Raw genomic sequence first — 13,885 nt, 5'->3', positions numbered from 1 at the left:
CTTAAGCTGCCGCAGCTCCACAGCATCTTAAATCCAGACTCACTGCTAGAATGCGTCCTTCCCTGAAGACCAGTAGAAATTGATTTTCTCAATACTCTGCCATCATCCACCACATTCACATGAGTGCCAGGATTACTACAACCCCAAATGCCCAAAGCGTAGTCCAGATGGAATGACCAAGACCCTGGTGGCTGTGCTTACATGGCACACCTTCTGTGAATACCAGAGAACAGAACGCCCTGCCCAGTAAGGGAGCCACCAATCAGTCATCCAGCTGCTTGCATAAGCACACCTATGCTGCACAGCCATCCAGCCTACTGATCTCGCACATGCCTGAGCCTGACCTAGCAGCCAGTCCTGCAACATCCCTGCCCTAGAGCTTCCCAACCCCGCTGCACCTAAGAGTACCCAGGCCTGTCCCAAGATCTGGTTATCTGGTTGACTTGTGCCTTCTGGATAGACCAAAGCAATGCCACCCAACCCAACAACTAACCCAGCACCATTGCCACCAGTAAAACTGCACCACCACTATCACAAACTCTCATAACCTAGACAACTGAGGCAGAGACATCACTGGGGAAGATTATAGCTGAAGAAACTACTCTGAGTCCAAGCTACTGAGTCAATCAATACCAAGAACCAAAGCCAATACACCATATCCAACTGACAACCTAGGACCCATCTACAGAAAAAAAAAGTGTCTCCTTATGAAAGCTACTCCATACAATTGAAAAAAGGCAACTAATTCACTAGATGCACAGATACCAAAATAAGCAACACAAGAATCACAAAAGCAAGAAATCATGAGACCCCCTCAAAAGGAACAAAATATGTTTCTAATACCAGATCCCAAAGAAAGGGATGTTTATGAAATGCTTGAAAGGAATTTAAAATAATGATGTTAAGGAAATTCAGTAAAATACAAGACAACAAAGAAAAACAATTCAATAAAATTAAAGAAACAATTCATTACCTAAATAAGAAATTCAAAAGACAAATACATTTAGAATAAAATCAAGGGAGAATTTTATTTAAAATAAAACCAGGAAGTTTTAGAGAAATGAGAAATTCAAAAGATGGCTGACTAGATACAGTTAGTATACATTACTCTCACAGAGAGTAGATAGAGTAATGAGTGAACACTAGCTGTTAAGGTGGATTGTCCAGGAGCCATGTTCAGATTTATCTGAACCAATGGTGATGGAGAGAAAGTAGAGAAGAGAAAGGCAAATAGTCACCCAACAGAGACTGGCACAGAGCCAGAGGCTTTCTAACATAGTGAAAGGGTGAGTAAGAACCCCCAGGTACCCACACTTCTGCCACAGAACTTTGCAATCCTGGGCATGAGAGCATTCTTGACACTCTTGGACCTCCAGACCAACATGGAGAGCTGCCTGGAGTCTGGGCAGAGCCACTACTCAAATCTTCATGGAGCCCCATGAGCTGTGGATCCCTGAGCACACTAGCACCAGCTGTCATAGCCCTACCAACAAGGGAGGCCAGATCGTCTCATGCACCACTATGACAGAAGTCATATCCATAGTGCTAAGTAGAGATGGACTGCAGGCTCTGCCTCCACTGCCCCTCATCAGGGAAGGCCAGCACCTCTGCTAGTCATACATAGCCCCCTATTTCCCTGGGATGGAGCTCCTAGAGGTAACCAGCAGGCCTACTGCAGGCCCAGAGGTAACCAACAGGCCTTCTGCCACAGTTCTTGCCCTGCTGCCCTCAAGCTGGAAAGTGAGTGAAGAGCTTAGAAAACTGTTGGGGGCCTCCAGCATGCCACAAATACCATGTGGAAAGATGGAAAGACTGTTTTCCATATGAGACCCTGCTCCTGCTGATCCTCATTGAGCAGGTTCTCCAAGCTGTGTCCCTCAGAACAGCCACCCCTACCTGATTACTTCAGTAGGTGGTGACTACATTTCCCTGTGTTGGAACTATTGAAGACATTTGACAGAACCTTTGCAACTGCCATCTGCAGTACCTGCCCTTGCTGCTCCCAGGCTAGAGAGAAAACAAAAAGCTTGATTGCCTTACTCATATCTCCAGCATGTCAAAGCTGCCCTATGAAGAAGAAGTTAGACTATCTTTACCATGAGTCCCTACCCACTCTGCCCTTCATCAGACAGCCCTGCCCCCTTGTGTTGGGCAGAGCTGCCCTACCCCAGGCTGATCTCTCCAATCAGCCATGGTTCAGCATTCTTCTGGGGTGCAGCCACCAGAGGCAACTGACAGAGCCTCTCCCATCGACACCACTGAAGTCCCCACCCTTGCTTACCCCAAGCCAGGGAGGGAAAATATAGCCTGAGCTCATCCCATGGCTATTGGTGGGCAGCTTGGGAGGGCAAAGCCAAGATCTGTGGCCAGCATTCAAGTGGGAGAAAAACCCATACTCTCAGAGCACTATGAGGAGTGAATCATGTAGGCTTGTAGGCTACCATTGAAATCATACCAAGCACACACTTGGATCATAGTGCAATGATAGTGCAAATTAATACCAAGAATAGCTCTTAAAATTACACCAATACATGAAAATTAAACAACTTGATTCTAAATAACTACTGGGTGAACATCAAAATTAAAGTAGAAAATAAAAAATTCTCTAGCATTAATAATAGAAGACCAAATACCAAAATCTCTGGTATGCAACTAAAGCAGTGTCAACACAAAAGTTTATAGCACTAAATATTAAAGGACCTAGAAAAAAAGAACAAACCAACCTTAAAGTTAACCAGAAAGAATCACTAAAATTAGAGAAGAACGGAGTGAAATTGAAATGCAGAAGATCCATACAAAAGATCAAGAAACCAAGAATTGGTTCTCGAAAAAATAACAAGATTGATAGACCACTAGCTAGATTAACAAACAAAAAAACAGATAAGGTCCAAATAAATACAATCAGAAAGAAATATGATGACATTAAAACTGATCCCACAGAAAGGCAAAAGATTTTGAGAGAATAAAATTAAGAACTTTATAGTATGAAGTTCACAAATTAAAACTATGACCACAAATTAGAAAATCAAGAGGAGAGAGACAAATTCCTGGAAACACATAAGCTTCCAATATTGAATCAGGAAGAGATTGAAACCCTGAATAGATAATGTAAAGCTCTAAATTTGGATTCATAATATAAAACCTTACTGAGGAAGGACTAAAGATGGCGTGGTGAGAACAACCCAGGATTGAAGCTCTCGGTGAATGCACAGAGAGGCTGCTATAGGTGCACCCCAGACAAGCAGGGCCTGGAGTGGACCTCAGCAGTCATACATTGGAGGGGCTAAACCGATAGAAAAAAAACCAAGTAACAAAAATACTTCATCATCAACACTCTGGGCGTCCACTCAGAGACCCAATCGAAAAGTCAGCAACTACACAGACGACAGGTGGATAAATCCACAAAGATGAGAAGAAACCAGCGCAAAAAGGAAGAAAACACCCAAAACCAGAACACCTCACCTCCTACAAAGGACCAAAACTCCTCACCAGCAAGGGAACACAGCTGGACAAAGAATGACTGTGATGAAATGATGGAATTAGACTTCAGAAGGTGGATAATGAGAAATATTTGTGAGGTAAAAGAACATGTTTTAAATCAATGCAAAGAAACTAAGAACCTTGAAAAAAGATTCGAGAAAATAATAAGAATGGATAACATAGAGAGGAATATGAATGAATTAAAGGAGCTGAAAAACACAATACGAGAACTTCACGAAGCATGCACAAGTATCAACAGCTGAATTGACAAAGGAGAAGAAAGAATATCAGAAGTCGAAGATCAAGTCAATGAAATAAAACGAGAAACCAAGATCAGAGAAAAAAGCGCAAAAAGGAATGAACAAAGTCTCCAAGAAATGTGGGACTATGTGAAAAGACCTAACCTACGTTTGATAGGTGTACCAGAAGGGGACAAAGAGAATGAATCCAAGCTGGAAAATACTCTCCAGGAAATTATCCAGGAAAACTTCCCCCACCTAGCAAGACAGGCCAACACTCAAATGCAGGAAATAAAGAGAACACCACAAGATATTCCACAAGAACAGCAACCCCAAGGCACATAATCGTCAGATTCAACAAGGTTGAAATGAAGGAGAAAATACTAAGGGCAGCCAGAGAGAAAGGTCGGGTCACCCACAATGGGAAGCCCATCAGACTCACAGCAGATCTCTCGGCAGAAACACTACAAGCCAGAAGAGAGTGGGGGCCAATATTCAACATCCTTAAAGAAAAGAACTTTCAACCCAGAATTTCATATCCAGCCAAACTGAGCTTCAGAAGTGAAGGAAAAATAAAATCCTTTGCGAACAAGCAATTACTCAGAGATTTTGTCACCACCAGGCCTGCTTTACAAGAGCTCCTGAAAGAGGCACTACATATAGAATGGAACAACCAGTACCAGCCATTCCAAAATCACACTAAATGCTAAAGAGCATCAACATAATGAACAATCTACAAAAACTAACGGGCAAAATAGCTAGCTAGCATCAAAATGGCAGTATCAAGTTCACACATAACAATATTAACACTAAATGTAAATGGACGAAATGCACCAATCAAAAGACACAGACTGGCAAATTGGATAAAAATCCAAAACCCATCAGGGTGCTGTATTCAGAAAACCCATCTCACATGCAAGGATACACAAAGGCTCAAAATAAAGAGATGGAGGAAGATTTACCAAGCAAATGGAGAGCAAAAGAAAACAGGAGTTGCAATTCTCATCTCTGATAAAATAGACTTTAAAGCAACAAAGATCAAAAGAGACAAAGAAGGCCATTACATAATGGTAAAAGGATCAATACAACAAGAAGAGCTAACGATCCTAAATATATATGGACCCAATACAGGAGCACCCAGATACATAAGGCAAGTTCTTAATGACTTACAGAAAGACTTAGACTCCCACACAATAATAGTGGGAGACTTTAACACTCCACTGTCAATATTAGACAGATCAACCAGACAGAAAATCAACAAGGATATCCAGGGCTTGAACTCAGACCTGGAACAAGCAAACCTGATAGACATTTACAGAACTCTCCACCCCAAATCCACAGAATATACATTCTTCTCAGCACCACATCACACCTACTTTAAAATTGACCACATAATTGGAAGTAAAGCACTCCTAAGCAAATGCAAAACAACTGAAATCATAACAAACAGCCTCTCAGACTATAGTGCAATCAAGTTAGAACTCAGAATTCAGAAACCAACCCAGAGCCGCACAGCTTAATGGAAACTGAACAACTGGCTCTTGAATGTTGACTGGATAAACAATGAAATGAAGGCAGAAATAAAGAAGTTCTTCAAAACCAATGAGAACGAAGACACAACATGCCAGAATCTGTGGGACATATTTAAAGCAAACTCTAGAGGAAAATATATAGCAATAAGTGCCCATAGGAAGAGAATGGAGAGATCCAAAATTGACACCCTATCGTCAAAATTGAAAGAGCTAGAGGAGCAAGATTAAAAAAATTCAAAACCTAGCAGAAGACAAGAAATAACTAAGATCAGAGCTGAACTGAACGAGACAGAGGCACAAAAACCCCTCAAAAAATCAATAAATCCAAGAGCTGGTTTTTTGAAAAGATCAACAAAATAGACAGACCACTAGCCAGATTGATTAAAAATAAAAGAGAGAACAACCAAATAGATGCAATAAAAATTGATAAAGGGGAAATCACCACAGATTCTACAGAAATTCAAACCATCATCAGAGAATATTACAAACAACTCTATGCACATTAACTAGTAAACCTGGAAGAAATGGATAAATTCCTGGACTCCTTTGTCCTCCCAAGCCTAAATCAGGAGGAAGCTGAAATTATGAATAGACCAATAACGAGGTCAGAAGTCACAGCAGCAATTAAGAGCCTATCACACACAAAAAAGCCCAGGTGCAGACAGGTTCACAGCTGAATTCTACCAGACACACAAAGAGGAGCTGGTACCATTCTTTCTAAAACTATTCCAAATAATCCAAAAAGAGGGAATCCTTCCCAAATCATTTTATGAGACCAATATCATCCTGATACCAAAACCCGGCAGAGACCCAACGAGAAAAGAAAACTTCAGGCCAATATCCATGATGAACATAGATGCAAAAATCTTCAATAAAATATTGGCAAGCTGATTGCAACAGCAAATCAAAAAACTTATCCATCATGATGAAATAGGATTTATCCCGGGGATGCAAGGCTGGTTCAACATATGCAAGTCTATCAACGTAATTCACCACATAAACAGAACCAAAAACAAAAACCACATGATTATCTCAATTGCCTCACAGAAGGCATTCTACAAAATTCAACAGCGCTTTATGCTAAAAACCGTCAATACACTTGGTATTGATGGAGCGTATCTCAAAGTAATAAAAGCTATTTATGACAAACCAACAGCCAATATCATACTGAATGGGCAAAAACTGGAAGCATTCCCTATGAAATCTGGCACTAGACAAGGATGCCCTCTTTCACCACTCCTATTCAATATAGTACTGGAAGTTCTAGCCAGAGAAATCAGGCAATAAAAAGAAATAAAGGGTATTCAAATAGGAAAGGTGGAAGCCAAATTGTCTCTATTTGCAGACGACATGATAGTATACCTAGAAGACCCCATCGCCTCAGCCCAAAAAATTCCTGAAACTGATAAGCAACTTCAGCAAAGTCTCAGGATATAAAATCAATATGCAAAAATCAGAAGCATTCGTCTACACCAATAACAGACTTAAAGAAAGCCAAATCAAAAACGAACTGCCATTCACAATTGCTACAAAAAGAATAAAATACCTAGGAATACAACTCACAAGGAACATAAGGGACCTCTTCAAGGAATACTACAAACCACTGCTCAACAAATTCAGAGAGGACACAAACAGATGGAGAAACATTCCATGTTCATGGTTAGGAAGAATTAATATCGTGAAAATGGCTATACTGCCCAAAGTAATTTACAGAATCAATGCTATCCCCATCAAGCTACCATTGCCTTTCTTCACAGAACTGGAAAAAACCACCATGAACTTCATATGGAACCAAAAGAGAGCCCACATCACCAAGTCAATTCTAAGCAAAAAGAACACAGCGGGGGGCATCACACTACCGGATTTCAAACTATACTACAAGGCTACAGTAATCAAAACAGCATGGTACTGGTACCAAAACAGAGATATAGACCAATGGAATAAAACAGAGGCATCGAAGGCAACACAACATAACTACAACCATACAATCTTTGATAAACCTGACAAAAACAAGCAATGGGGAAAGGATTCCCTGTTTAACAAATGGTGTTGGGAAAACTGGCTAGCCATGTGCAGAAAGCAGAAACTGGACCCCTTCCTGACACCTTACACTAAAATTAACTCTAGATAGATTAAAGACTTAAACATAAGACCTGGCACCATAAAAACCCTAGAAGGAAATCTAGGCAAAAACCATCCAGGACATAGGAGTAGGCAAGGACTTCATGAACAAAACACCAAAAGCATTGGCAACAAAAGCCAAAATAGACAAATGGGACCTAATGAAACTCCACAGCTTCTGCATGGCAAAAGAAACAGTCACTAGAGTGAATCAGCAACCAACAGAATGGGAAAAATTTTTTGCAGTTTACCCATCTGACAAAGGGCTGATATCCAGAATTTACAAAGAACTCAAACAGATTTACAGGAAGAAAACAAACAAGCCCATTCAAAATTGAGCAAAGGATATGAACAGACACTTTACAAAAAAAGACATATATGAGGCCAACAATCATATGTAAAAATGCTCATTGTCAGTGGTCATCAGAGAGATGCAAATCAAAACCACATTGAGATACCATGTCACGCCAGTTAGAATGGTGATCATTAAAAAATCTGGAGACAACAGATGCTAGAGAGGATGTGGAGAAAAAGGAACACTTCTACACTGTTGGTGGGAGTGTAAATTAGTTCAACCATTGTGGAAGACAGTGTGGTGATTCCTCAAGGCCTTAGACATAGAAATTCCATTTGACCCAGCAATCCCATTACTGAGTATATATCCAAAGGGCTATAAATCGTTCTACTATAAGGACACATGCACAGGAATGTTCATTGCAGCACTGTTTACAATAGCAAATACCTGGAATCAACCCAAATGCCCACTGATGATAGACTGGATTGGAAAAATGTGGCACATATACACCATGAAATATTATGCAGCAATAAGAAATGATGAGTTCGTGTCGTTTGTAGGGACATGGATGAATCTGGAGAACATCATTCTCAGCAAACTGACACAAGAACAGAAAATGAAATACTGCATATTCTCACTCATAGGCGGGTGATGAAAAATGAGAACACATGGACACAGGACACAGGGAGGGGAGTACTAAACACTGGAGTCTATTGGGGGGAAAAGGGGAGGGTCAGCGGGGGGCGGGACATGGGGAGGGATAGCCTGGGGAGAAATGCCAAATGTGGGTGAAGGGGAGAAAGGAAGCAAAACACACTGCCATGTGTGTACCTATGTAACTGTCTTGCATGTTCTGCACATGTACCCCAAAACCTAAAATGCAATAAAAAATTAAAAAAAAAACCTTACGAATAAAAAAAAAAAAGCCATGGACCAGACAGATTCACAGATAAATATTACCAGACATACAAAATGAACTGGCACTAATACTATTGAAACTATTTCAGAAAGTTGAAGGACTCCTCCCTAACTCATTCTCTGAATCCTAATACCAAAATCAGCCTAATACCAAAATTGGATAGAGACAAAATGGAAAAAGAAAAGGACAATATCCCCGATGAACATAGATGCAAAAATGAACAAAATATTAGCAAACTGAATTGAGTAGCACATGAAAAATTAATACACCATGTTTAAGTAGGTTTCATTCCCCAGATGCAAGGCTGGTTCAACATACACAAATCAATAAATGTGATTTCTCACATGAACAGAATTAAATGGAAAAACCACATGACCATCTCAATGGATGAAGAAAAAGCTTTTGATAAAATTCAACATTCCTTCGTGATAAAAACACTTAACAGACTAGGCATCAAAGAAATATACCTTCAAATAGTAAGAACAATCTATGACAAGCCCCCAATCAACATTATACTGAATAAGCAAAATCTGGAATCATTCCTCTTGAGAACTGGAACAAGACAAGGAAGCCCACTCTTACCACTGCTATTCAGCACAGTACTGGAAGTGCTAGACAGAGTAATTAGGCAAGAGAAAGAAATCAAAGGCAGAGAGATCCAAGATGGCTGATTACTAGCAGGTCGGGATTGTAGCTCCCAGTGAAAGTGCAGAGAACGAGAGGATGCCACACTTTCAGACGAATTTTTGTTGCTCGCAGACCAGGAGATTCCCAGTGGATAAGCCCCACAGGCCGCCAGCATGACTCTTGTTGCCGGTGCGGCGGTTCTTGGTGCAGAGTAAATGGGACTAGCTCCCCTTTTGGTTGATGTTTGGAGCTCTGGGAAGGCAGAGTCGCCTATTCAGCTGATTGAAAAAGGGACTCAGGAAGGAAGCCAGACTGGAGATTCCCAGGCAGAAAAGCACTATGAATCTTAATGATGCTGTTTTAGCCAGCACAGTGGGTTGCTCAGATTCTGGCACTGGGAATCAACAAGCTGGACGTCCACTCAGAGACCTAATTTGAAAGTTGGTAATTACAAAGATGACAGGTGGATATATTTACAATGATGGGAAGAAACCAGCATAAAAAGGCTGAGAATACACAAAGTCAGAATGCCTCTTCCTCCACAGGGGATCAGAGTTCCTCATCAACAAGGGAACAAGGCCAGATGGAGAACAAGTGCACTGCATTAACAGAGTTAGGCTTCAGAAAGTGGTTAATAAGAAACTTCCGTGAGTTAAAAGAACATGTTCTAGCCCAATGTAAAGAAACTAAGAACCTTGAAAAAAGCTTTGAGGAAATCCTAATGAGAATAGACAATCTAGAGAGGAATATAAGTGAATTAATGGAACTAAAGAATATGAGAACTTCATGAATTATGCACAGGTTTTAACAGTAAAATTGATCAAGCAGAAGAAAGGATATCAGAGGTCTAAAACCAACTTAATGAAATTAAATGAGAAGACAAGATTAGAGAAGAAAGAGTAAAAAGGAATGAGCTAAGTCTCCAAGAAATATGGGACTATGCGAAAAGACCTAATTTACATTTGATAGGTGTACCTGAATGTCATGAACAGAATGAATCCAAGCTGAAAAATATTCTTCATGACATTATTCAGGAAAACTTTCCTAACCTAGTAAGGCAGGACAATACTCAACTCCAGGTAATACAGAGAACACCAAAAAGATATTCCTCAAGTAGAGCAACCCCAATAAACATAATCACTAGATTCACCAGGGTTGAAATAAAGGAGAAAATTCTAAGGGCAGCTAGAGAGAAAGGTCAGGTTACCCATAAAGGGAAGCCTATCAGACTCACAGCAGATCTCTCAGCAGAAACCCTACAAACTAGAAGAGAGTGGGGGTCAATATCCGATATCCTCAAAGAAAAGAATTTTCAACCCAGAATCTCATATCCAGCCAAACTAAGCATCATAAATGAAGGAAAAATAAAATTTTTCATGAACAAGCAAGCACTCAGAGATTTCATCACCACCAGGCCTGCTTTACAAGAGCTTCTGAAAGAAGCACTATACACAGAAAGGAACAACCAGTATCAGTTATCCCAAAAACTTACCAAAAGGTACAGAGTATCTCCATAATGAAGAATCTATATCAACTAATGGGCAAAATAGCCAGCTATCATTAAATGACAATATTAAACTCACAAATATCAATATTAATCCTAAATTTAAATGGATTAAATGCCCCAAGCAAAGACACAGACAGGCAAACTGAATAAAAAGTCAAAACTTTTATCCAGATCCATCTCATAAGCAAGGATGCACAAAGACTCAAAACAAAGGGTTGGTGGAAGACTTACCAATCAAATGGAGAGCAAAAAAAAAAAAAAAAAAAAAGAAAAGAAAAGAAAAGAAAAAAGAAACAGGAGTTGTAACTTTCGTCTGTGACAAAATAGACTTTAATAGTAACAAAGACTAAAAGAAACAAAGAAGGACATTACATAATGGTAAAAGGATCAATGCAACAACAGGAGTCAATGATCATAATTATATATGCACCCAATATAGGAACACCCAGATACATAAGACAAGTTCTTAATGACTTATAAGAGACTTGAACTCCCGCACAATAATGGCAGGAGACTTTGACACCACATTGTTAATATTCGACAGATCAACGAGATAGAAAATTAGCAGGGACATCTATGATTAGAACTCAGACCTGGAACAAGTAAACTCAGTGAATATTTATAGAATTCTTCACCCCAGGTCCACAGAACATACATTTTTCTCAGTATCACATTACACCTATTTTGAAAGTGACCACATAATTGGAAGTAAATCATTCTTCAGCATTTGCATAGCATTTCACAGACTTAAATGAAATATTGGTTGGCTGTTTGTTTGTTATTTTCTTCCCTTCCTCCTTCCTGTCTCTGCTGTTAAGCACAACTATCGGCATAAAAGAAGTTTTTAATACCTATTCTTAGATTGCATTTCAGCCTGGACAATAGAGCAAGACTCCTGTTCTCTCTCTCTCCCCCTTACTCTTTCTCTTTCTTTCTTTCAAAAAAGAAAGAAAGAAATCAAAGGCATCCAAATAAGAAAAGAAGTCAAAATAGCTCTCTTCACTGAGGACGTGATTCTATATGTAGAATACCCTAAAGACCCTTCCAAAAAGCTACTAGAACTGATAAACAATCTTATTAAGATTTGAAGATATAAAATTAATGTTCTAATTTTATTAATATTTCTATAAATCAATAATGTCCAGGGTGAGAGTCAAATCATGAATGCAACCCCATTTACAATAGCCACAAAGAAAATGAAATATCTAGAAATACATCTAACTAAGGAGTTGTGTGATGTCTACAAAGATGATTACAAAACATGGGTTAAAGAAATAAGAGATGACAAAATAGATGGAAAAACATTCCATGTTCATGCATTGGAAGATTCAATATAAATAAAATGGTTGTACTGCGAAAGGAATTTACAGATCGTACACTATTCCTACCAAACTACCAAAGTCATCCTTCACACAGTTAGAAAAACTAGTCTAAAGTTTATATGGAGCCATAAAAGAGCCCAAATAGCCAAATTAATCCTAAGCTAAAAGCAAAAAGCTGGAAACATTATACTACCCAACTTCATACTATACTATAAGGCTATAGTAACCAAAATAGTATGAATCTGGTACAAAAACAAAGGCATAGACCAATGGAAGAGAATTAAAAACCCAGCAATAAAGCTTTGCACTTACAACTATGTGATCTTTGACAAGGCGGACAAAAACAAGCAATGTGGTACCAGAGACTAGGTAATTTATAAAGGAAAGAGTTTTAACTGACTCACAGTTCCACATGGTTGAGAAGTCCTCAGGAAACTTACAATTATGGCAGAAGGCAATGGAGAAGCAGGCATCTTCTTCACAGGGTTGCAGGATGGAGTGAGTGCAAGCAGGGGTATAATGCCAGACACTTACAAAACCATCAGATCTCATGAGACTCACTCACTATCACAGGAACAGCATAGGAGAAACCACTCGCATGATCCAATTCCCTCTAACTGATCTCACCCTTGACACATGGGGATTATGGGGATTACAATTTAAGGTAAGATTTGGGTGGAGACACAAAGCCAAATCATATCAATAAATGGTTCAATAATAGTGCTGAAATAACTGGCTAGACATGTGCAGAAGAATGAGACTGGACCCTTGCATTTTACCATGGACAAAAATGGAATAAAGATGGACAAACATTTGAATGTAAGACCTCAAACTATAAAAATCTTCAAGTAAAATTTAGCAAATACTATTCTCAACATCAACATTGGCAAATAATTTTTGGCTATGTCCCCAAAGTAATTGCAACAGAAACAAATTTGACAAGTAAAGATTTCTGCACAGCAAAAGAAATTATCAAGAGAGTAAACAATCTACAGAATAGGAGAAAATATTCACAAACTAAGCATCTGGCAAAGATCTAATAACCAGAATCTATAAGGAATTTAACTCAAGAAGAAAAAAACAAAAAATCCCATTAAAAAGTATGAAAAGACATGAACAGACACTTCTCAAAAGAAGACATACAAGCAGCCAATAAACATATGAAGAATGATTCACATCATTAATCATGAGAAAAATGCAAATAAAAACCGCATTGAGATACCATTTCACACAAGTTAGAATGGCTATTAGTAAAGAGTCAAAAAAACAAAAGATGCTGACCAGGCGGTGGAGAAAAGGTAACACCAGTATAAATTTGGTGGGACATAAATTAGTTCAGCCACTGTGGAAAGCTGTTGGATTTGTCCTGGTAGTTTATTGTTGAGAATTTTTACAACTTTGTTTATCAGGGATATTGGTTTGTAGTTTTCTTTTTTTTTATGTCGTGTTCGTGTCTGGTTTTAACACCAGAATAATATAGGCTTCATAAAATGAGTTGGGGAATGTTCCCTTTTTAAAAATTTCCTGGAATACTCTAAGACATTTTGTATTAGTTCTTCTTTAAATGTTTAGTAGTATTAGCAGTGAGACCACCAGGTCCTGGTCTTTTTTTTGATGACTTATATTTAATTCTGCTCTGATCTTTATTTTGTTTCCTACTGGATTTAGGTTTACTTTGTTCTTGTTCCTCTAGTTAACCAAGGTGTAGCATTAGGTTGTCTATTTGTGTTCTCACTTATAACAGGGAGTTACGCTATGAAGATGCAAAGGTATAAAAATGATATAATGAACTTTGGGGACTCAGGGGGAAGGGGGAAAGGGAGTGGGAAATAAAAAATTATAT

This window comes from Callithrix jacchus, chromosome X (genome assembly GCF_049354715.1).
Source record: "Callithrix jacchus isolate 240 chromosome X, calJac240_pri, whole genome shotgun sequence".
Taxonomy (NCBI): domain Eukaryota; kingdom Metazoa; phylum Chordata; class Mammalia; order Primates; family Cebidae; genus Callithrix; species Callithrix jacchus.
This window is presented reverse-complemented; position numbering follows the sequence as displayed.